Source organism: Coffea eugenioides, chromosome 6, assembly GCF_003713205.1.
Source record: "Coffea eugenioides isolate CCC68of chromosome 6, Ceug_1.0, whole genome shotgun sequence".
NCBI classification, from domain to species: domain Eukaryota; kingdom Viridiplantae; phylum Streptophyta; class Magnoliopsida; order Gentianales; family Rubiaceae; genus Coffea; species Coffea eugenioides.
Genome location: NC_040040.1, coordinates 42,871,378 through 42,897,676, shown reverse-complemented (window position 1 = coordinate 42,897,676; position 26,299 = coordinate 42,871,378). Strand labels below are relative to the sequence as shown.

At 36.0% G+C, this 26,299-nt stretch overlaps 1 pseudogene; it reads right to left on the bottom strand.

Annotated features, from left to right (window-relative positions):
* Positions 1-1,276: 1,276 nt before the first annotated feature.
* LOC113774192 lies at positions 1,277-2,833 on the bottom strand (annotated as a pseudogene).
* Between the last annotated feature and the right edge of the window lie 23,466 nt (positions 2,834-26,299).

Here is a 26,299-nt window from a genome sequence, read left to right as displayed (position 1 = left end):
CTTCTGAAAATTGAGGATCGCGTTGCACATTATAAATATAATTTCGAAGTTGAGACTCAAGATATAAATAATCGTTACTTGAGAAGTCTTCAGGATATAAATCAGCAAGACGGAGTAGTTTCTGCACATTGAATTGAGACTAGTAGACAAGATACACTGAGCACATATTATTTCTAAATTGAAAACGCTTTTTGATTTTTTGATCAATAAAAAAAATGTAATGCAAAGTAAGTAGCTTAACACCATTTTATCATAAATCAGCAACACCACAAAATTTTCTGGGTAAAATACTTATAATGTGTTGAATAAGTAATACCGGTGGTGGTGACAAAAAGGGCCGATGTAGCACACAAATTGGATCAATCTCAGTGACAAGCACCAGCTTGCTTCAAGGCAGTAGAGTCAATCATCACATCAGTGGCTCTCAGTATAGGGGGTTTTCCGGCGGCTTGGGGGGGGGCTTAAGCCCCCACCAGCCCCCCCTTAAATCCGTGGCTGTGTGTGTGTGTGTTTGGAATTTGAAAAGTGGGGAGGGTGAAGGGAGAATTGAATCTAATACACAAGACCATACATGAAAAGACCGATGAAAGAAGTTGGAAAACAGTCAAAATATGTAGTTTGTTTTGATATTTAAAGGATTAAGGAAATTTTCTTTTGGACTAGTAGACAAGATACACTGAGCACATATTATTTCTAAATTGAAAACGCTTTTTGATTTTTTGATCAATAAAAAAAATGTAATGCAAAGTAAGTAGCTTAACACCATTTTATCATAAATCAGCAACACCACAAAATTTTCTGGGTAAAATACTTATAATGTGTTGAATAAGTAATGAAAAAAGGGCCGATGTACACTTTTAGTAATTTAAGTACTAGAGTCCCAATAACTTCAAAAAGAATATTCTATAATGCGTCGAATGAAACCATTGGCTAATTTTAAAAGATGTAAATTAGGAGACGTTTGGTTCGAATTCTTCAATCACAATCACTATTAGTATGATTAATTAGTGAATAGGAATGGGTTTTGAGTTATCATACATGACAGATGCAAATAAGAACTTCGATTTACATCTTCACATCATTATATGCATAATAAGAGAAAAATTACAAATTACAAATTACAAATTTCTGTAGAAAGTTATAATTCAAAGAACAAATCATATTAGTATTTGTGCAAGATCTTGTTCCTCAAATGTCTTGTCTGAGAAAAAAATTGTTTAGCACATGGGTAACCTAAACCACAGCCATTGAAGCAGTAGTGCGATCAAAGATGGCTTCATGAGCTCTTGCCCGAGTAGGTGTCTTCTTTATTGCCCCAATCTCCAATTTTTTTTTTTGCAGACATTCCTTCGGTGGATGTAAGTTGATTTACTTTAGTAGTAGAACTCATCTTTGCCACTCCTTCTCGTCTGTCTCCCTGGTTCATGAGTATTCTAGCAATACCTGAATAATGCAGGGAATCAGCAATTTGCAAGGCTGTAACGCCCCTGTTGATCCGGCTTCAATGTCAGCTCCTTTCTTAACCAGCAATTCAATGACTTCAACTTGGCCTAATCCCACTGCACAGTGCAATGCAGAATAGCCATCTTCATCCCTCACATTGATGTCAATTCCATGATCAAGAAGAGTAAGGACAGCATCCACTCTTCCCTCGAACGCTGCTCGATGCAGGGCTGTCCAGCCATGTTGGTCACTGCCATTGATGATCGCTCCATTTTCCAGCAGCCTGTGGATTGCTCTAACTTCTCCTTTCCGTGCTGCTACACATAACTGTCTCTTAAGTGAAGTGCATTGAAAAGCCGAGTATGACCATGCTCAGATCCTACATCATAGGCTGTTTTTCCAGCCCTGTTTCTGATATACTTATTTGCACCATTCAACAATACCAGCCTGACCACTTGTTCGTCACCTAAACCAGCGGCAATATGTAATGGTGTATTGCCTTCACTCCTGTTACATATATCTACCTGCGCACAGCTTGCCAAAAGAAGCCGAGCACAATCTGTTTGGCGTTCTTGAACAGCCAGGTGTAACGCTGAACTGCCATCTTTGGATGATATCGTCAACATTGGCTCCTTTGAGTAAAAGAAGCCTTAAGATCTCCAGATGTCCAGCAACTGCAGCAAGATCAGTAGGTCCCCGGGTGGATGATTTGGACCGCTCCATGCTAACCTGATGAGCCAATAAGAGCTCAACAATCAGTGCTTGCCCTGAAGCTGCAGCTTCTTCCAATGGGGTAGATCCTGACCAGCTCCGAGCTTCAGCATCTGCATTAAACTCGAGAGCCAATTGTGCGAGCTCAGGCCGGAATTGAGCTATAGCCAAATTGAGTAGCGTTTGACCATTTGCAGCTACCGAATCTGCTGCCATGCATGCGAAATCTCTCTTTTCGAGTACTTGCCGAATCTCATCCATTGAACCTCTAGAAACCAATGGAGCCAGAACCAATGAGCCAACAAACGTGATCTAATCCCACTATCAATGAACACCTGTTTCTTTTTCGTGGTAAACCAATTGTTAGGACAGAATTGAATGTCTATGAGGGATCCTTAACCGCTGCAAGAGAAATGAATCATCTGAATAGGGAAGGATTCAGGGAGACTTGAATTGGGAGGTCTGTGACAGGTGATCTTCACTGAAAAAGTCAAGAGAGGGGTGAAATGATCACTGATTGCGGCGAACTGTCTACCGAGTTTTGTTCATCGGTTGGAGCCTGAAAGCCACAGGCATGGTGTACATAACATTCCGCAAAGTAAGCAAACCATAGCATTTCTGTCCAGGTTCAATCCTGATTGTCAGTGTTTGATGGCTCCAAACTTATGAGCCTATCCATTATCTTTTCTCTTTTGCTTTCTCTTTTTTATGCTCAATTTTTTATACTGTTAGCTGATCAATGGTAGAAAAACAAAATCTATGGTTAGATACTCCATGTACAATCTTGAAATCTCTCTTAACTTCATATACATTTTGCCAACTCTTAATTTCTGAGATTCTTAGAAACGCAAAATTGAATGCCTCCTGCTTTGAACATGGTTCAAAGTTGCGGTCGCGGTCATGATCATGGTCCAGACCGTTTCACATTGGTTTAGGCATATCGGTCGTGGTCTCGGTAAAACGTAAATTTTGAAATATTTAATATTCTAAAATTTATGAATAATATTTAAAAAAAGAAAACCAAAAATAATAAAAAAATAAAAATTCGAGTTGATTCAGGGTGAATCAGAGCGACTCGACCATTTCTATCTGTTTCGAAGACGTCTTGTACAAATTTTCGGTGATTCAGTCGAGTTCTCGGCGATCTATTATCTCGTCTCGATATTGGAACGGAGAGCCTCGTTCCGGTGATAATTCGGCCGAGTTGTCTCAGACTCGACCTAGTCTTTGAACCATGGCTTTGAACTCATTGCTCCAGAACCACGAAACAATTATTGGATATAGATATAATATTAGAAAGCCTGTCCTCTCTTTTTGCTCATATTCAGAAAAGATCACATTTTTGTTCTTGTATTTTGAATAGTTAATGCTTTCCACATGTTTCAAAGTGGTTTCATTAGTAACAGTTTCCGTCTCATTTCCAATTTTTCATCTGGCCCTCTCTCCCATCCTAAACATTCAAATAAAGTACTGATATTCTGTTTCAATTTTCTAATGTTGAGAAATGGTTTTAAATCCTTTATGTCGAGAATCACAGCCATATGGTACAATAATTAGATTTTAATACATGTCTTTTTGGTCGTGCCATATAACAAACAAAACCGTAAGGTGGATGACAGCTATGTTTTCAGAACCGGATCAGGTATCGACTCGGTCAAGCTCAGGGGTCAATGGGTTCAACTGAGTTCGATCGGGGTTGAACCGGATGACATCATAAATAAAAATTATTTAAAAATTAAAATATTATATGTAAAATACCTAATAACATGTTAATATTAATAAAGGTATATTCATATATATTTGATGTTTCAAATACATTTAACAAGAAAATACAAAGAAATTAGAACAATCAAGTAGCAATTTATATTATTTAATGAGCATTAACAAGTTTAGACTTAAAATTATGGACTTAATTGAAAAATAACACTAAACTTTAAGACAACATTTATAAAGGATGAAATATTTGAGGTGTCTTAATAATTTTTAATAATTTAGGGGTCAAAACATAATATTGAAAAAGTTTGATTTTTTTTTTTAAAATGGTTGATTGAACCGGAAAATCCGGATTTTTCCCGGTCAAAATTTAGGGGTCAAAACATAATATTGAAAAAGTTTAATTTTTTTTTTTTAAATGGTTGATTGAACCGGAAAATCCGGGTTTTCCCCGGTCAAACCCGATTTTTGACCGGGTTTTTACTTACTCGGTTTTTTAACATAATTCGGACCGGACACTTGGCCGGTGCCCGGACCGGCCGGTCCAGTCCGAGTTTTAAAACACAGGATGACAGTCGAAGGCTTTGCCATTCACATTTTCTTTTGTGCTTGTCCATATATAGCCACAGTTGATGCTGGGGCTTATCACTAGTGGAGAGACGCAAGAGGGTTTATGCAAAAGCATAGCTGTTAAACTTTGACCGGGCAAGGAACCGGGAAATAGATCCGGTGGATGGGTTATTGGTTCAATTGGTGAGTCATTGGTTCAACTGATGAATTATTAAAATAATATTTATAAATAAGCAATAGAGCTTTAGGACACGTAAAATGTATAATAAAGTGATCTTAGGTGATAATTATTGTATTTAGAAAGACATATAATGAACATATAAACATCAATAAAAAACTTAATTTTATTTTATTGTACTTTTCAAAAAATTAACTATGTAGTCAAATATAAAATTAGAAAAAGAAACTTCCTACTCCTTCCTACACCTAAATTAGAAAAAGAAACAGTACTTTTAGAAACAGAAACTAATAAAAAAAATTAGATCTCATAGTTATGGTTGAACCAAATCTTTTGTTACGTCTTAACTAGAATAAGAAAATTAGTTGCTCATCGTTAAGAAAAATCCCAATGCAAAAGTTTGAACAACTTCAATAATCATGCTACTATTGAGAAAAAACAAGAAGAAAAACAAGCCGTCGTTCTTCTCTTTTTCTCAAATAAAGAGTCATAACACTTCCTAATTGTTTCTTGCTTCTCGAAGTATTAATCATATGAGAGCTGACCCAATTCTTCTCGTTTCCAAATTTTTAGCTTTTGAAACAAAAAATAAACTTCCTACTTGAAAAAGGAAACCTAAAAAGATTAGGTCAATTGTTTCCCAATTAACATAATCTAACTAACAAAGAGAGAAATTCTCTCTAATCTTCAATCACATGCTTGCCCGGAATTCGACTTGGATTACGAAACTTCCACACATGAATCCCGAATCATTTGGAATTGATAGCAATTTCTGAAAAATCACCCCTTTTACCAATTTTTGCTCCACCTCCCTACAATTAATACCAAATATCAAATATGAATAGAATCACTACAAGAAATTTGGCCTTTTGTAACAACATTTTCAGTGACAACAGAGAAACTTGTCACAATTGAGAAAATTTACTGACGAGTTTTGATGTCGTCATAGTTGACCATGGGTACACTCGTCAACAGTGAAAGTCGTCACAATATGGATGGCACAAAACTAGCCAGTGTGGCGGGAGATCGCCATTGTGACGACTGGGAAATAGATTGTCACTGAAATAGGTCCTACAGTGACAACTTAAAATGCCGTCACAAAATGGTTGTCAGTTCAGAATTAGTGACAACAACTAGTCGTCACTGTCCAATGTGTTTGTTCTTAACTCACTTTCACTAATTCTACTATGCCACCCTAATTTTTTCAATATGGCCCATATGTTGTAAATAAATTTTATTAATTCTACTTTGACATCCTAACTGTTACATTTTAGCCATATGCCACCCTAATTTTTTTTATATGGTCCATATGTTGTAAATAAATTTTATTAATTATGTTATGATACCCGAACTTTTATATTTTAGCCCCGTATATGGTAAACGAATCTCATCAACTCTACCATGACACCTTATCTTTTGCAATTTAGCCTCATATGTGATACACCGATTTCATTAATTCTATTATGGCACCCTATACTTTACACTTTAGGCTGTATTTATCATTGGCAAACTAAGGAAAGTATTGTAATAAAAAATGTATACCTATTTTTTAATTATTCCAAACTTAACTAATACCTTGTTATAAAGTTAAAAAAAATCATGAATTCATTATTTAGTTCTCTTGACAACATATGGGAAATTATTGATTAACATAATGTAAAAATTATGGCAAAGGATAATGAAATTTAATATGAAATTAAGTAAAAATCTTGACAATTACATGACTGGAGTTTATTATTAATTACAATTTACAATAGTCAAATTGTTTATGGTTTATGAATCGGTACTTGTATCAAATGCATTTAGTGTTTCATGCATGTATTAGCAAATTATTTTGGTTATTTGATCAACTAAACAGATTGTTAGGTCTTGTCAGACCACAATTCGTGCATAATTGATAAAATTATTATATTGATACCAAAAATATTTGCATCAAGAGATCTTTTTTTGAATCATAAACATATTTTTAATAAACCTTTTAGTTTTTGAACATTATTTTTTGTAGAGATCCTAAAGAACCTATGTTAGTAAAAAAAATCCAAAAATACTAAATTTTCATATTCCAAAGTTTTAATACAACAAATAAACCTTTAATACAACTTGTGAGTTAAAAAACTCAAAATAATAAACAATCTTAATTACACAAAGATTGGGAAAAATAAAAAGAGAGAGAAGGCGTTACTTTTATAAAGAAATGTTCAACAATTTAGAGAGAGAAGGCGTTATTTTTTAGTGTGCAATAGTGGAAACGGGAAGCTGAAAATTGAAGCAGTAGAGGCGGGGTTCTAAAAGAAGTAGAAACGATGTCATTTGAAGTTGATTTGGAAGAAAAACACTGAACAACACTTAGCCAAATTCAGACAAAACTCATTTCCCTCTTTCTTTGCCTTCGGACACCATCTTCTTGTGCTTCTCTCCAGTGTGATCTTGCTGAAATTACCGAGAAAATCATTTTAAACCACCATTTGCATCCCTAAATTGAGCTACCCAAAGGATTTGGGCAGCTTTAGTAGAGTAGCAGATAGCAAAAATCCCTAGTTTGTCATAGTTGCTTGCTGGCAAGAGCACGGAAAATTGTTCATGAATTTTGGGGAAAAACTAGAGTTCGAAGACTGAATCTTAAGGAAAAGAAGACCTAAGGTTGTCACAGCATAATTTGAGGTAAATAATCTCAATATATTCTATCTATTTTCAATATTTTCTGTCAAATGTAGGTTGTGTGAGCTGAATGTTGAGTTGTGAGAGTGAAACGAAGTGGAAGGGAGGATTGTGAGCTGAGTCTTGAGTTGTGAGCTGAATCATGAGCTAAATCTTGGAAGGGAGGGTCTCTAGCTAGCTATCTCCTGCAACCATGCGAACTGTCCAGACCCCTTTGAATGTTCATTAGCTTTCACTAAGATTCTGATTAGTGAAATTGTGGGCTATATTTATTGGTGATGTAAACAATTTTAGTGATGAGTCTGTTTACTTTAAAGTCTGTTTACTTTCATGTATGAATTTACATGTACCATCGATTAAATTCAGGTAGTGTAACTGATTAGGTTCAGGTAGAGTAGGAATTCTTTTTTTCCTTTCATCAATTATGAGACCAAAGGCGGTTGATTGATTAGCGTTAGCCATAGTTCGAATCTTTTGTTTCTTACTTCAATTCTGAGGCCAGTGGTTTGTTTTGCATTTATCAATTTGTTGGTCATAATTGAAGGTTGCATTCATGTGGTTTGTTTGTTCTGGTGTTGATGCCTTTCATTTAGAATTAAGGGCTGTAATTTTTTAATATGAGTAAGTGAGCTTAGTGGTTTGTGGTTAGTTGTGATTGTGATAGATGTTGATGAAAAAGCTTAGTTTTGGTGGTTTTGCGAAGTGATTTTCTTGTTCTGCTCTTCATGTTTTTCTTTTTATAGTTAAGGGCTCTCTTTAACATAAGTAATTGAGGTCACTCGTTTCTCTTTGGTTATGATTGTGATAAATATTCATGAAACCCTAGGCCTGCTGCTTTTGTAAGGTGAACTCCTGTGACGACCTCACCTCTTCCTAGGGTGAACCCAAGGGTTTGACGGACCGTCTGCTCAGTTCTCGTCGGAACTCACTCACTAGCATTCTCGAAAATGATAAGGTTCTCAAATCAACCATAATTCAACTTCATTTACAAGCCAAAAGTAAAACGTAACTTTACATTACCAAATATCCCAAATGTATTAAATCCAAAAAATTACAAGTACAAGGGACTTATACACATCAGATCACGCTTAGTTGCTCCAGACCTCCACTCCCGGTAAGGAAAACAAAAACTAAAGAAATGAACTAAAAGTCTAGTGAGGTTCCTAAGCAAGCAATCAGGTAGGGAAACCATGGAAATATTACATTTAACAATTTGCATACTTTGCACAATAATATCCAGTCATTCAAGAAATAAACATTCAATCATTGGAAGGATACGTGCTTACTTGAAGCCATTCATTCAAGTCATTCAATCATTCATTCGCCAACCATTTTTCTTATCCCTCCGACATTAGAAAACATTTGCAAGTGAAAACTCCTTCAGTGTTCTTGTCATTCACTCATTGATATCATTGCATTGAATTCACTCGCCAGATCTCCACCAGACTTCGTAGTAACACTCGAGTATACCAAATAGTGTCCCAGGATCACCAGCCACTCGACCGAGTCCACTTCTGGCTCGAGTCGATTAGCAACAAAGGGCAAGGGTCCAATTCAGCCAAAAGGCTTACATTCATGCACAAGTAGCATTCAATCACTGAAAATTCACTTTTCCTTGAGTCGAGTGCGATAAAGTACACGCTCGCCCATCGAATATCCATTTAACAATCATTGGAAAGCATTTAACATTCCAGCAACATTTACAATATTTCACATAATCATTTAAAGCATACACATGCAAGGAACACTCACCTTTTAAAGTAGAGCAAAGCTAAACGTTTGACTCCGGATCGTGCTCGTTTCCACCGTTAAACCCTAAAAGTAACCAAGACAAGATGTCATGGTCCGATCATTCAAAACTTAGGTTAATAAGGTTCTTACTTTAACCTTAATCATCAACTATACGCCTATCTAAAATCGGCCCCTCAAAACACAAAACTTAAAGACAAACTTGAAAGCCAATCGAAGAATGTCCAAGTGCATTCTAAGGCTACGAAATACACTTGTTTTAGGCCACAAAATCATCCAAAATCACACCAATTAAAGTTTAAGACCTAGAAAAGTTTTCTCAAAATTTTCCAAGTTCCACTCAATTCATTTGACAAAATTTTCCAGCTTTGGCGACATTCTTTGAAAACGTATAACTTGAGTTCCATAGGTCAAAAAATCACAAAACTTACACCATTAGAAAATAGACTCAAATCACAAAACTTACATCATTAGAAAATAGACTCAAAGTACTAATAGACTTTAGAATATATCTTCATGAAATTGAACTCATAGGTTAGTCAAATTTTCAGTTCAAAATCACTGTAGTCTCATGTGCAAAATAGAACAGTCATGGTTTTTCAAAAAATTTTGTAAATTTACTGGTATTTATAGAAGTTGAACCAACCCCTGATTTTTACACGGTTAAAAGAGCTATGACTTTAGTTGCAAATGCAACAAATAGAACTCAATTTGAATTTTTCTACACCAAAATATTACAGATTTCCCAAGACTGCTCAAAGTTCCCTGGGGAAAAAATTTCAGCAGTACTTCCTCTTATTTTCCCTAATTTCCAGCCATTTTCAAGGCTTCATTCTCACCACAAAACAGCCTCAAATTAACCACATACATACCAGGCCACCAACTCACTAAATTAAGCATATATATATATATATTTATATAGCATATAACCATCACATACTCATGTTGGAAAATTAAACCCTAGGCTGGAATTTCACATCTAAAGCCGAAAATCCTATTTTGAAGCTAAAATTTCTTACCAAAGCTACAAATCTTCATATCCAAACTTTCATATCCAAATCAAAGCTAGAAACCCGCAATTCATGGCACGAAAATATAAATAAAAGTTGAAAAATTTCAACAACATCACAAATCCATGAAACCAGCCACAAAACTTCCATATTCAAGTCATATGCCCAATAAATTGAAAGAATAGAAAGAGAAGCAAGTTTCTTAGTTTCATACCTTAAAACCTCTAAAGAAAAATACAAAACAAGGGTTATCTTCCTCAAGTAGCTCCACCAAAAGCTTCCCTCCAAGCTTAACTCAAGAGTAATCAGTGTGGTTTAGGGTTGGTGTTTAAATTTTTCACAAATCAAGCAAGGAAATCAAGATGGAATTTGGAAGTTTTTTCTCTCTCAATTTCGGCCATAAGTAAGGAGAAATGAAGGAAATTTTTGGTCAATTGCAAGATAAAGACTAAAGGAAGTCTTAGTCAAAGAAAGCTTCCGACGTTGACACTTGTCGTCTCTTGGTTCCATTCCTATCTCTTTGTCTTTCTTAGTCTCTAATTGCTAGTTTATGCTTCTCTAATATACTCTCAACACTTCTAATCACATACTCCCTCTAGTACCACACTTGCTCTCATTCACCAAATATAACACACACATCTCACTAGTCGGTCAAACTACCATAATACTTTACGAAACTTAACATACATCAAAATTATAAAAAGGAAAACAGAAAAATCTTAACTTAACCTTTAAAATCACTATCAAATTAAGGCCAGCAAATAAGCAAGTAAAATAAAATTAAAGGAAATATAAATTAGTTTTTTTCAAAAACAAGAGAAAATTTAAAGTAATTTTCGGGTCCTCACACTCTCTCCCCCTTAAGAAAATTTCGTTCTCGAAATTTTTACCTTCCACTGCCTCAAATGACTCTGGTGTCTGTTGTTTGTCTATGACATATACTCGTGCTGGCACTCTTGGTCGGTTTTCTCTTTCTTTAACTTGTTTAGGGGTGATTCTATCCATTTGTTGAGCATTATTTCCTCGTTGCTGATTTCTCGGGCAGTTGTTAATTTGATGGTCTGCACTCTCACAAATCAAGCACTTTCGCCCCTTCTTCCAGCAATCCTCCTCAACGTGATTCGTCTTCCCACAATATCCACAGGCCAAGCGAGGAGCTACTTTTTGACTTTCTCGAGAAATTCCCTCTTGTTGCCCTTTTCCTATTTCAACTCTTCTTGCAGAATCTTCTTCTAATTGTCCTAATGTCCATGGTGGGTAGTGCGGAAAGTCCGCTCTTCTTACTTTGGAGGGCGTTAAATTTTTTTAAAATTTCTCAGGTGTACTAGTAGGTGTACTTCTTTTCCTTGCATGAAAAACCTTCACTTGCGCACTCCCAATTTCAATTCTTTGAGATTTTTCAAGAGTTTCTGTGAATGTATTAATTTGCGCAGCTGCCAAAGCCTCTTGCATTTTCATATTTAACCCCTGTACAAATCGTCTCACCCTCCTTTGCTCCGTAGTACCAATTCAGGAGTAAATTTGGACAGTTTAGTGAATTGTGTTTCATATTCGGGCACGCTTAGGGTTCCCTGGCGTAACCTAATAAAATCATTTTTTCTCTTCTCTTAGACCAGAGGTAGGAAGTATTTCTCATTAAATTCTCTCATAAAATTCACCCAAGTCCATGCCATCTCTTGTCTTTCCCATTTTGCCCTAATAATATTCCACCACGCCCTAGCCGATCCTTCAAATAGAAAAACGACAAATGCCACTTGTCTTTTCTCCGTATAATTCAAGGCGGTAAAAATATTAACCATAACTTCCAACCAATGCTCAGCCGTCTCTGGATCAGGCCCTCCAAGAAATTTAGGAGGAACAAAATTTTGAAAAAGCTGTAGAGCCCCGTTCTCTCCGTTTTCAGGGTTCTTACACTGATTCACTGGAGTTCGACCTTGTTGCTCTATCAATTGCGCTAAGATATTAGCCATTTGTTGTATTGCCATTGCTACTTGATCCCCTACTTCAGCCCTTGGTTCCTATTGCTGCTCTGCCTCCGCGTCTCTTGTTTCTCTTGATTCTTGTACTTGCCTACCTCCACGTCCACGGCTAGCCCCACGTCCCCGACTAGCTTCTCGTCCTTGATTTCGTCTACCCTCCATACCCTTCTCTCTCTCTTTTTTTTCAAAAGGTTATATAGCATAAAAACAAAATAAATTGATTATAACAAAAAAAGAAAGATATTTTTAAATCATACTGTCAAAGATAAGGAAATGCACTTAGTATATTTATAGCATTCCAAGTTCATTCATAAAGTTACAAAGATACTTTACATATCAACTTGATCAAAACCAAGTGCGTAAAACAAAGCAGATACTATACACATTAACATTGATACGCCACTAACAGCATACATACAGTGGTAGAACAAGAAATGGCTTGTTATCCCTGTTACCTATACCCACGTCCTGCATTCTCGAGTCTCTAACTTAAATCATTATCGAACCAACTGATTCTACCTCTCCCGGGGATGCAGGTTGCCCTATTTTAGGCTCAAGATTAAGCTCATTAGGGCCTGCATACCCTTGAACTCCCTTAACTACGTCCACTTGTACTACCTCATCCATAAGCATATCAAATTAGTCAAAGTACAAAAGTCTTCAATTGTAGGTACAAATTCAAATACATTATTAGTAATGCCAATCCAAGGTAATAACTTATTCTTTCGATCCAGAAACAATTAATATAAGCATGACCTAATCGCATCTTTCATACTTACCTCAATTTCATTCGTAACCATCATAAAAGTATCAACTCTTTGGTACGCAGTACAAGAATTCAAAAAATAGAATAATTCACAATTCAAGCCGGCCGGTCCCAAGAGTAAATTACCTATATTAGAGATTCCTACCTGACATATATATCTATCTTCTCCAAATATCATGATAAGGGTTTTACGTCTATAATATTTGATAAGAGTTTATTTTACGTATTTTTAAGTGCATTTTATTAGTTAATTTTGAGTTGATTATTTAGTTTTATAATTAAAATAAAGAGGTTTTTGGTAAAATTATATATTTTTGGTAAAAGTGGATAATATTGCATTTCTATTGATTTTAATAGTAAAAACTTCATTTTTATGCAGGAGAAAAAATAGAGATTTGGTGATGAATTTAAGTGGCAACAAGAAGAATGAAGTGAAAAACGTTCAAGTGAGGAAATGCAATACAAGTCAGTTTTGACACTTTTCAGTATTTTGACCATATCTGGAGCTACACTTATCGGATTGAGGTGATTTTTATACCATTTTAAAGCTAAGAAAGAGACCTACAATTCGTATGAAGACATCGAAATCCATTTCTGCCATCTTCATGGGCAAAACGTTGGAATACAGAAGCTGCACCCTGTGGTCGGAAGTTAAAACAGAGGTTTGAACAGGTGACAGTATTTCGATCATATCTCAGGCTACAAAGGTCCGATTTGGATGATTCTTGAAGCATTGGAAAGCTAACTCAAAGGGTTACAACTTTTGTGTTTTGCACAAAAGCTAGTTCGGCCTTTATGATAGAGAAAATCGCAGATGAAGTAAGGCCAAATTGAATACGCGAGTACACAAAACGTGACTTGTAACCGCGTTTTGTGTAGGCGCGTTTTATAGCCGAAATTCTGCAATTTGACTCAGCCAATTCTCTTGTGTTCATACCACTTTCCAGCTATAAGATGCAAGGAAATTCGGTGCACATGCTTCAGAAGACAAAAGGGCAAGAAAAGTGGCTTATTTTCAAGTCAAAAATATTGGTTTTTGACTATGCTAACAAAGTGGAGATTTGGGAATCAAAGGATAGAATTTGACTTGGAAAAATGGAGCATTTGAGTGTTTTTTATGCAGAGATATGGGGAGAGATCTGGGAACCATTCGTAGCTTAGCTTCTGACAGAAAAACATATTCTCTCTAGCTAGGTACTTGCAAGGGGCAATTGAGGTTTCATCTTGTAATCATCCAAGTTCAAGACAAAGGAGATTTTTGGAAGGCTTTACCATATCTTGGCTAAGACTTTCTTTATTCCTCTTGTATTTGTAATTCATGATGATTTACATTAATGAAGTTATGAGTGTTTCATCATTCATGAGTAGCTAATTTCCTTTATCTAGGGAGTAGATGAAGCTTATGGCCAAATGATATGAAGTGATTGTGATTTATGCTTGTTATGTCTTGTATTAACTTATCTACTTGTGTATGTTGGATTACTTGTTGTTGCTTGATCACCAATAGCAGGTTTATAGTTATTTTTATTCATTGAGAAATGGTAAAAATAATGGAATGACACAAGTAGAACTTGAGTTGTATATTCATGAGAATAGAAATACATTCAAGTGGATGAAATCTGCATTTCATGTGTGAATAAGAACAGATTTAGTATTTACCAAGAGATTAGGACAAACTAATCTGTTTTAACCCATTATTATCATGAGAATGTGATTTTGGTATTTCTGGAAATGAATCCTTGGTTAAACAAGAGCAGTAACAAGTGTTGAATTAATTCATTTTAGATCTTTTGTGTCATAAGTGGAATCTACATCCCTAGATCTTAATATTTAGTGAATTCTACTCCTATTGTGAAATTGCATTTTTCTATTTAAGAATTTTTGTAGTTGAATTAAAATCTGAAGTTTCTGCTCAAATTAATTGTGAGTCTAAATAATAGAGTAAATTAGTATCTAATAATTGTTTTAAATTGCTCCTCGTGGGATCGACCCGATACACATCTCGTACTACAATTGCGACCTGTATACTTGCAGTCCAACGGGTGTAAATTCGGAATTAAATATTCATGATTCACAATTTATGCTCTAGAAGAGCACTTAATCCTTTACTTATTCACATAATAGGGATCATAACACCACTTGACCCAATCTTACCCCGCGCATAGATCACGCGAAGTGGCTCTGATACCACATCTGACGACCTCACATCTCCCTAAGACGAACCCAAGGGTTGGTGGACCGTCTGCCCAACTCTCGCCGGAACTCACTCACTAGCATTCTCGAAAATAGTAAGGTTCTCAAATCAACCATAATTCAACTTCATTTACAAGCCAAAAGTGAAACGTAACTTTAGATTGTCAAATATCCCAAATGTATTAAATCCATAAAAGTACAAGTACAATGAACTTATACATACTAGATCACGCTTAGTTGCTCCAGACCTCCACTTCCTATAAGGAAAACAAAAAACTAAAGGAATGAACTAAAAGTCTAGTGAGGTTCCTTAGAAAGCAATCAGGTAGGGAAACCATGGAAACATTACATTTAACAATTTGCATCCTTTGCACAATAATATCCAGTCATTCAAGTAATAAACATTCAATCATTGGAAGGATATGTGCTCACTCGAAACTATTCATTCAAGTCATTCATTCGTTCATTCGCCAACCATTTTCCTTATTCCTCTGACATTAAAAAATATTTGCAAGTGAAAACTCCTTCAGTGTTCTTGTCATTCATTCACTGATATTATTTCATTGAATTCACTGGTCAGTTCTCCACCAAACTTCATAGTAATACTCGAGTATACCAAACATTGCCCAGGGTCACCAACCGCCCGATCGAGTCCACTTCCAGCTCGAGTCGACTGGCAACGAAGGGCAAGGGTTCAATTCAGACAAAAGGCTTACATTCATACACAAGTAGCATTCAATTATTGAAAATTCATTTTTACTTGGGTTGAGTGTGATAAAGTACACACCCACCTATCGAATATCCATTTAGCAATTATTGAAAAGTATTTAACATTTCATCAACATTCATAACATGTCACATAGTCATTTAAAGCATACACATACAAGGAACACTCACCTTTTAAAGTAGAGCAGAGCTAAACGTTTGACTCCGGGTTGTGCTCGTTTCCACCGTTAACCCCTAAAAGTAACCAAGTCAAGATGTCATGGTCCGATCATTCAAAACTTAGGCTAATATGGTGCTTGCTTTAGCCGTAATCATGAGCTATATGCCTATCTAAAATCGGCCCCTCAAAACACAAAACTTAAAGACAAACTTGAAAGCCAATCGAAGAATGTCCAAGTGCATTCTAGGGCTATGAAGTACACTTTTTTTATGCCACAAAATCATCCAAAATTACACCAATTAAAGTTTAAAACCTAGAAAAGTTTTCTCAAAATTTTTCAAATTTCACTCAATTCTTTTGACAAAATTTTCCAGCTTTGGCGACATTCTTTGGAAAAGTATAAGTTCAGTTCCGTAGGTAAAAAAATCACAAAACTTGCATCATTAGAACATAGACTCGAAGTACTAATAGACTTTAGAAGACATTTTCATGAAATTGAACTCATAGGTTAGTCAAATTTTCAGTTCAAAATCACTGTTGTCTCATGCGCAAAACAGAACAGTCATGGTTTTTCAAGAAACTTTGTAAATTTGTTAATATTTATAGGAGTTGAACCAACCCCTGATTTTTACACAGTTAAAAGAGTTATGAGTTTAGTTTCAAATGCAATAAACATAACTCAATTTGAATTTTTCTACACCAAGATATAACAGATTTCCCAAGACTGCTGAAAGTACCCTGCAGGGAAAATTTCAGCAGCACTTCCCCTTATTTTCCTTAATTTCCAACAATTTTCAAGGCTTCATTCTCACCAGAAAACAACCTCAAATCAACCACATACATACCAGGCTACCAACTCATTAAATTAAGCATATATATATATATATAGCATATAACCATCACATACTCAAGTTGGAAAATTAAACCCTAGGCTGGAATTTCACATCTAAAGCCAAAAAATTCTATTTTGAAGCTAAAATTTCGTACCAAAGCTACAAATGTTCATATCCAAACTCGCAATTCATGGCTGAAAAATATAAATAAAAGTTGAAAAATTCCAACAACATCATAAATCCATGAAACTAGTCGCAAAACTTCCATATTCAAGTCATATGCCCAATAAATTGCAAGAATAGAAAGAGAAGCAAGTTCCTTAGCTTCATACCTTCAAACCTCCAAAGAAAAATACAAAACAAGGGTTTTCTTCCTCAAGTAGCTCCACCAAAAGCTTCCCTCCAAGCTCAACTCAAGAGTAATCAGTGTGGTTTAGGGTCGGTGTTTGGATTTTTCACAAATCAAGCAAGGAAATCAAGATAGAATTTGAAAGTTTTTTCTCTCTCAATTTCGGCCATATGGAAGGAGAAATGAAGGAAATTTTTGGTCAATTGCAAGATAAAGACTAAAGGAAGTCTTAGTCAAAGAAAGCTTCCTACGTTGACACTTAACACTTCTAATCACATACTCCCTCTAGTACTACACTTGTTCTCATTCACCAAATATAACACACACATCTCACTAGTCGGTTAAATTACCATAATACTTTACGAAACTTAACATGCATCAAAATTATAAAAGGAAAAACAGAAAAATTTTAACTTAACCTTTAAAATCACTATCAAATTAAGGATAGCAAATAAGCAAGTAAAATAAAATTAAGGGAAATATAAATTAGTTTTTTCCAAAAACCGGAGAAAATTTAAAGTAATTTTCGGGTCCTCACACTTTCTCCCCCTTAAGAAAATTTCGTTCTCAAAATTTTTACCTTCCACTGCCTCAGATAACTCTGGTGTCTGTTGTTTGTCTATGACATATACTCGTACTGGTACTCTTGATCAGTTTCCTCTTTCTTTAACGTGTTTAGGGGTGATTCTATCCATTTGTTGAGCATTATATCCTTGTTGCTGATTCCTCGGGTAGTTGTTAATTTGATGGTCTGCACTCCCACAAATCAAGCACTTTCGCCCATTCTTCCAGCAATCCTCCTCAACGTGATTCGTCTTCCCACAATATCCACAGGCCAAGCGAGAGGCCACTTTTTGGCTTTCTCGAGAAATTCCCTCTTGTTGCCCTTTTCCTATTTCAACTCTTCTTATAGAACTTTCTTCTAATTGTCCTAATGTCCATAATGGGTAGTGTGGAAAGTCTGCTCTTCTTACTTTGGAGGGCGTTACATTTTTCTTAGATTCCTCAGGTGTACTAGTAGGTGTACTCCTTTTTCACTCATGAAAAGTTTTCACTTGCGTCCTCACAATTTCAATTCTTTGAGTTTTTTCAAGGGTTTCCGTGAATGTATTAATTTGCGCAGCTGCCAAAACCACTTGCATTTTAACAATTTAACCCCTGTACAAATCGCATTACCCTCCTTTGCTCTGTAGCTACCAATTCAGAAGCAAATTTGGACAGTTTAGTGAATTGTATTTCATATTCGACCACGCTTATGGTTCCCTAGCGTAACCTAATAAAATCATCCTCTCTCTTCTCTTGGACTAGAGGTGGGAAGTATTTCTCATTAAATTCTCTCATAAAATTTACCTAAATCCATGCCGTCCGTTGTCTTTCCCATTTTGCCCCAATAACATTCCATCACACCCTGACCAGTTCCTCAAACTGAAAGACGGCAAATGCCACTTGTCTTTCCTTCGTATAATTCAAGGCGGTAAAAATATTAACCGTAACCTCCAACTAATGCTCAGCCGTCTCTGGATCAGGCCCTCCAAGAAATTTAGGAGGAACAAACTTTTGAAAATGCTCTAGAGCCCCGTCCTCTCCATTTTCAGGGTTCCTAGGCCGATTCACTAGAGTTCAACCTTGTTGCTCTACCGATTGCACTAAGATATTAGCCATTTGTTTTATTGCCACTACTACTTGATCCCTTGCTTCGGCCCTTGGTTCCTGTTGCTGCTCTGCCACCGCGTCTCTTATTTCTCTTGGTTCTTGTACTTGCCTACCTCCACGTCCACGGCTAGCTCCACATCCCCGACTAGCTCCTCGTCCTTGACTTCGTCTACACTCCATACCCTTCTCTCTCTTTTTTTTCAAAAGATTATGTAGCACATAAACAAAATAAATCGACTATAACAGAAAAAAAAGGCATTTTTAAATCATACAGTTAAAGATAAGGAATGCACTTAGTATATTTATAGCATTTCAAGTCCATTCATCAGATCACAAAGATACTTTATATATCAACTTGATCAAAACTAAGTGCGTAAAACAAAGAAGATACTATACACATTAGCATTGATACGTCATTAGCAGCAGACATACAGTGGTAGAACAAGAAATGGCTTGTTATCCCAGTTACCTATACCCACGTCCTGCATTCTCGAATCTCTAACCTAGGTCACTATCGAACCAATTGATTCTACCTCTCCCTGGGATGCAGATTGCCCTACTTTAGGCTCAAGATTAAGTTCATTAGGACCTGCATACCCTTGAACTCCCTTAGCTACGTCCACTTGTACTACCTTATCCACAAGCATATCAAATTAGTCAAAGTACAAAACTCTTCAATTGTAGTTACAAATTCAAATACATCATTAGTAATGCCAATCCATGGTAATAACATATTCTTTCGATCCAGAAACAATTAATATAAGCATGACCTAATCGCATCTTTCACACTTACCTCAATTTCATTCGTAACCATCATAAAAGTATCAACTCTTCGGTATGCGAATACAAGAATCCAAAAATAAAATAATTCACAACTCGAGCCGACCGGTCCCAAGAGTAAATTACCTATATTAGAGATTCCTACCTGACATACATATCTATCTTCTCCAAATATCATGATAAGGGTTTTACGCCTATAATATTCATGATTCACAACTTATACTCTAGAAGAGTATTTAATCCTTTATTTATTCACATAATAGGAACCATAACACCACTTGGCCCAATCTTACCCCACGCAGAGACCACGTGAAGTGGCTCTGATACCACCTGTGATGATTTCACCTCTTCTTAGGATGAACCCAAGAGTTTGGCAGACCGTCTGCCCAACTCTCGCCGAGACTCACTCACTAGCATTCTCGAAAATGGTAATGTTCTCAAATCAACCAAAATTCAACTTCATTTACAAGCCAAAAGTGAAACGTTACTTTACATTGCCAAATATCGCAAATTTATTAAATCCATAAAAGTACAAGTACAAGGAATTTATACACACTAGATCACGCTTAGTTGCTCCAGACCTCCACTTCCTGTAAGGAAAACAAAAACAAAAGAAATGAATTAAAAATCTAGTGAGGTTCCTAAGCAAGCAATCAGGTAGGGAAACCATTGAAACATTACATTTAACAATTTGCATACTTTGCACAGTAATATTCAGTCATTCAAGTAATAAACATTCAATCATTGGAAGGATATGTTCTCACTCAGAACTATTCATTCAAGTCATTCAATCGTTCATTCGCCAACCATTTTCCTTATTCCTCCGACATTAGAAAACATTTGTATGTGAAAACTCCTTCAGTGTTCTTGTCATTCATTCATTGATATTATTTCATTGAATTCACTGGTCAGTTCTCCACCAGATTTCGTAGTAATACTCGAGTATACCAAACATTGCCTAGGGTCACCAACTGCCCGATCGAGTTCACTTCTAACTCGAGTCGACTGGCAACGAAGGACAAGGGTTCAGTTCAGCCAAAAGGCTTACATTCATACACAAGTAGCATTCAATCGTTGAAAATCCATTTTTGCTTGGGTTGAGTGCGATAAAGTATACACTCGCCCATCGAATATCCATTTAGCAATCATTGGAAAGTATTCAACATTCCAGCAACATTCATAACATTTCACATAGTCATTTAAAGCATACACATGTAAGGAACACTCACATTTTAAAGTAGAGCAAAGCTAAACGTTTGACTCCGGGTTGTGCTCGTTTCCACCGTTAACCCCTAAAAGTAACCAAGTCAAGATGTCATGGTCCGATCATTGAAAACTTAGGTTAATATGGTGCTTGCTTTAGCCTTAATCATGAGCTATACACCTATCTAAAATCGGCCCCTCAAAACACAAAACTTAAAGACAAACTTGAAAGCTAATCAAAGAATGTCCAAGTGCATTTTAGGGCTATTAAGTACACTTTTTTTATGCCACAAAATCATCCAAAATCACACCAATTAAAGTTTAAAACCTAGAAAAGTTTTCTCAAAATTTTTCAAGTTCCACTCAATTCATTTAACAAAATTTTTCAGCTTTGGCGACATTCTTTGGAAAAGTATAACTTGAGTTCCGTAGGTCAAAAAATAACAAAACTTACACCATTAGAAAATAGACTCGAAGTAGCAATAGACTTTAGAAGAATCTTCATGAAATTGAACTCATAGGTTAGTCAAATTTTCAGTTTAAAATCACTGTTGTCTCATGTGCAGAATAGAACAGTCATGATTTTTCAAGAAACTTTGTAAATTTGCTAATATTTATAGGAGTTGAACCAACCCCTGATTTTTACACAGTTAAAAGAGCTATGAGTTTAGTTTCCAATGCAATAAACGGAACTCAATTTGGATTTTTTTGCACCAAGATATAATAGATTTCTCAAGACTGGTGAAAGTCCCCTGCGGGAAAAATTTCAGCAGCACTTCCCTTTATTTTCCATAATTTTCAACCATTTTCAAGGCTTCATTTTCACCACAAAACAGTCTCAAATCAACCACATACATACCAGACCACCAATTCACTAAATTATGCATATATATATAGCATATAACCATCACATACTCATGTTGGAAAATTAAACCCTAGGCTGGAATTTCACATCTAAAGCCGAAAAATTCTATTTTGACGCTAAAATTTCGTACCAAAGTTACAAATTTTCATATCCAAACTCGTAATTCATGGCTGAAAAATATAAATAAAAGCTGAAAAATTCCAACAACATCACAAATTCATGAAACCAGCCACAAAACTTCCATATTCAAATCATATGCCAAATAAATTGCAAGAATAGAAAGAAAAGCAAGTTCCTTAGCTTCATACCTTCAAACCTCCAAAGAAAAATACAAAATAAGGGTTTTCTTCCTCAAGTAGCTCCACCAAAAGCTTCCCTCCAAGCTCAACTCAAGAGTAATCAGTGTGGTTTAGGGTCGGTGTTTGGATTTTTCACAAATCAAGTAAGGGAATCAAGATAGAATTTGGAAGTTTTTTCTCTCTCAATTTCGGCCATATGGAAGGAGAAATGAAGGAAATTTTTGGTCAATTGCAAGATAAAGACTAAAGGAAGTCTTAGTCAAAGAAAGCTTCCTGCGTTGACACTTGTCGTCTCTTGGTTCCATTTCTATCTCTTTATCTTTCTTAGCCTCTAATTGCTAGTTTATGCTCCTCTAATATACTTTTAACACTTCTAATCACATACTCCCTCTTGTACTACACTTATTCTTATTCACCAAATATGACACACACATTTCACTAGTCGGTCAAATTATCGTAATACTTTACGAAACTTAACATGCATCAAAATTATAAAAGGAAAAACAGAAAAATTTTAACTTAACCTTTAAAATCACTATCAAATTAAGGATAGCGAATAAGCAAGTAAAATAAAATTAAAAGAAATATAAATTAGTTTTTCTCAAAAACAAGAGAAAATTTAAAGTAATTTTCTGGTCCTCAAGCTCTCTCCCCCTTAAGAAAATTTCGTCCTCGAAATTTTTTTTTTACCTTCTACTGCCTCAAATGACTCCGGTGTCTGTTGTTTGTCTATGACATATACTCGTGTTGGCACTCTTGGTCAGTTTCCTCTTTCTTTAACTTGTTTAGGGGTGATTCTATCCATTTGTTGAGCATTATTTCCTCGTTGCTGATTTCTCGGGTAGTTGTTAATTTGATGGTCTGCACTCCCACAAATTAAGTACTTTCGCCCCTTCTTCCAGTAATCCTCCTCAACGTGATTCGTCTTGCCACAATATCCACAGGCCAAGCGAGGGCCATTTTTTGACTTTCTCATGAAATTCCCTCTTGTTGCCCTTTTCCTATTTCAACTCTTCTTGTTGAACCTTCTTCTAATTGTCTTAATGTCTATGGTGGGTAGTGCGGAAAGTCCACTCTTCTTACTTTGATGGGCGTTACATTTTTCTTAGATTTCTCAGATGTACTAGTAAGTGTATTCTTTTTTCTCGCATGAAAAGTCTTCACTTGCGTCCTCGCAATTTCAATTCTTTGAGCTTTTTCAAGGGTTTCTGTGAATGTATTAATTTGTGCAGCTGCCAAAGCCTCTTGCATTTCCACATTTAACCCCTGTACAAATTGCCTCACCCTCCTTTGCTCCGTAGCTACCAATTCATGAGCAAATTTGGATAGTTTAGTGAATTGTGTTTCAAATTCGGCCACACTTAGAGTTTCCTGGCGTAACCTAATAAAATCATCTTCTCTCTTCTGTTGGACCAGAGGTGGGTAATATTTCTCATTAAATTCTCTCATAAAATTTAACCAAATCCATGCCGTCTGTTGTCTTTTCCATTTTGCCCTAATAACATTCCACCACGCCCTGACCGGTCTCTCAAACTGAAAAACAGTAAATGCCACTTGTCTTTCCTCCGTATAATTTAAGGCGGTAAAAATATTAACCATAACCTCCAACCAATGTTCAGCCGTCTCTGGATCAGGCCCTCCAAAAAATTTAGGAGGAACAAACTTTTGAAAACGCTCTAGAGCTCCGTGGTTCTTGTACTTGCCTACCTCCACGTCCACGGCTAGCCCCACGTCCCCGACTAGCTCCTCGTCCTTGACTTCGTTTACCCACCATACCTTTCTCTCTTTTTTTTTCAAAAGGTTATGTAGGACATAAACAAAATAAATCGACTATAACAGAAAAAGAAAGACATTATTAAATCATACAGTCAAAGATAAGGAAATGCACTTAGTATATTTATAGCATTCCAAGTTCATTCATCAGATTACAAAGATACTTTACATATCAACTTGATCAAAATCAAGTGCGCAAAACAAAGCAGATACTATACATATTAGCATTGATACGTCACTAGCAGCATACATACAGTGGTAGAACAAGAAATGGCTTGTTATCCCAGTTACCTATACCCACGTCCTGCATTCTCGAGTCTCCAACTTAGATCATTATCGAACCAACTGATTCTACCTCTCCCTGGGACGCAGGTTGCCCTACTTTAGGCTCAAGATTAAGTTCGTTAGGGCTTGCATACCCGTGAACTCTCTTAGCTACGTCCACTTGTACTACCTCATCCACAAGCATCTCAAATTAGTCAAAGTACAAAACTCTTCAATTGTAGGTACAAATTGAAATATATCATTAGTAATACCAATCCAAGGTAATAACATATTCTTTCGATCCAGAAACAATTAATATAAGCATGACCTAATTGCATCTTTCACACTTACCTCAATTTCATTCGTAACCATCATAAAAGTATCAACTCTTTGGTGCGCGAGTACAAGAATCCAAAAATAGGATAATTCACAACTCGAGTCGGCCGGTCTCAAGAGTAAATCACCTATATTACAGATTCTTACCTGACATACATATCTATCTTCTCCAAATATCATGATAAGGGTTTTACGCCTATAATATTCATGATTCACAACTTATGCTCTAGAAGAGTACTTAATCCTTTATTTATTCACATAATAGGGACCATAACACCACTTGGCCCAATCTTACCCCGCGCAGAGACCACGCGAAGTGGCTCTGATACCACCTGTGATGACCTCACCTTTTTCTAGGACGAACCCAAAGGTTTGGCGGACCGTCTGCTAAGCTGTCACCGGGACTCACTCACTAGCATTCTCGAAAATGGTAATGTTCTCAAATCAACCATAAATCAACTTCATTTACAAGCCAAAAGTGAAACGTAACTTTACATTGCCAAATATCCCAAATGTATTAAATCCATAAAAGTACAAGTACAAGGAATTTATACACACTAGATCACGCTTAGTTGCTCCAGACCTCCACTTCTTGTAAGGAAAAACAAAAACTAAAGGAATGAGTTAAAAGTCTAGTGAGGTTCCTAAGCAAACAATTAGGTAGGGAAACCATGGAAACATTACATTTAACAATTTGCATACTTTGCACAGTAATATCCAGTCATTCAAGTAATAAACATTCAATCATTGGAAGGATACGTCCTCATTCATCGGTATTCATTCATTCATTCGTCAACCATTTTCCTTATTCCTCCGACATTAGAAAACATTTGCAAGTGAAAACTCCTTCAGTGTTCTTGTCATTCATTCATTGATATTATTACATTGAATTCATTAGTCAGTTCTCCACCAGACTTCGTAGTAATACTCGAATATACCAAACATTGTCCCAGGGTCACCAACCGCCCGACCGAATCCACTTCTAGCTCGAATCGACTGGCAAGAAGGGCAAGGACTCAGTTCAGCCAAAAGACTTACATTCATACACAAGTAGTATTCAATCATTGAAAATTCATTTTTGCTTGGGTCGAGTGCGATAAAGTATATACTCGCCCATCGAATATCCATTTAGCAATCATTGGAAAGTATTTAACATTCCAGCAACATTCATAACATTTCACATAGCCATTTAAAGCATACACATGCAAGGAACACTCACTTTTTAAAGTAGAGCAAAGCTAAACGTTTAACTCTGGGTCATGCTCGTTTCCACCGTTAAACCCTAAAAGTAACCAAGACAAGATGTCATGGTCTGACCATTCAAAACTTAGGTTAATAAGGTGCTTACTTTAGCCTTAATCATGAGCTATACGCCTATCTAAAATCGGCCCCTCAAAACACAAAACTTAAAGACAAACTTGAAAGCCAATCGAAGAATGTCCAAGTGCATTCTAGGGCTATGAAGTACACTTGTTTTAGGACACAAAATCATCCAAAATCACACCAATTAAAGTTTAAGACCTAGAAAAGTTTTCTCAAAATTTTTCAAGTTCCACTCAATTCATTTGACAAAATTTTCCAGCTTTCGCAACATTCTTTGGAAAAGTATAACTTGAGTTCTATAGGTCAAAAAATCACAAAACTTACATCATTAGAAAATAGACTCAAAGTACTAATAGACTTTAGAAGACACCTTCATGAAATTGAACTCATAGGTTAGTCAAATTTTCAGTTCCAAATCACTATTGTCTCATGTGCAAAACAGAACAGTCATGGTTTTTCAAGAAACTTTGTAAATTTACTGGTATTTATAAGAGTTGAACCAACCCCTGATTTTTACACAGTTAAAAGAGCTATGAGTTTAGTTTGAAATGTAACAAACAAAACTCAATTTGGATTTTTCTACACTAAAATATAACAGATTTTCCAAGACTGCTCAAAGTCCCTTACGGAAAAAATTTCAGCAGCACTTCCCTTTATTTTCCCTAATTTCCAGCCGTTTTCAAGGCTTCATTCTCACCACAAAATAGCTTCAAATCAACCACATAATACCAAGCCACCAACTCACTAAATTAAGCATATATATAT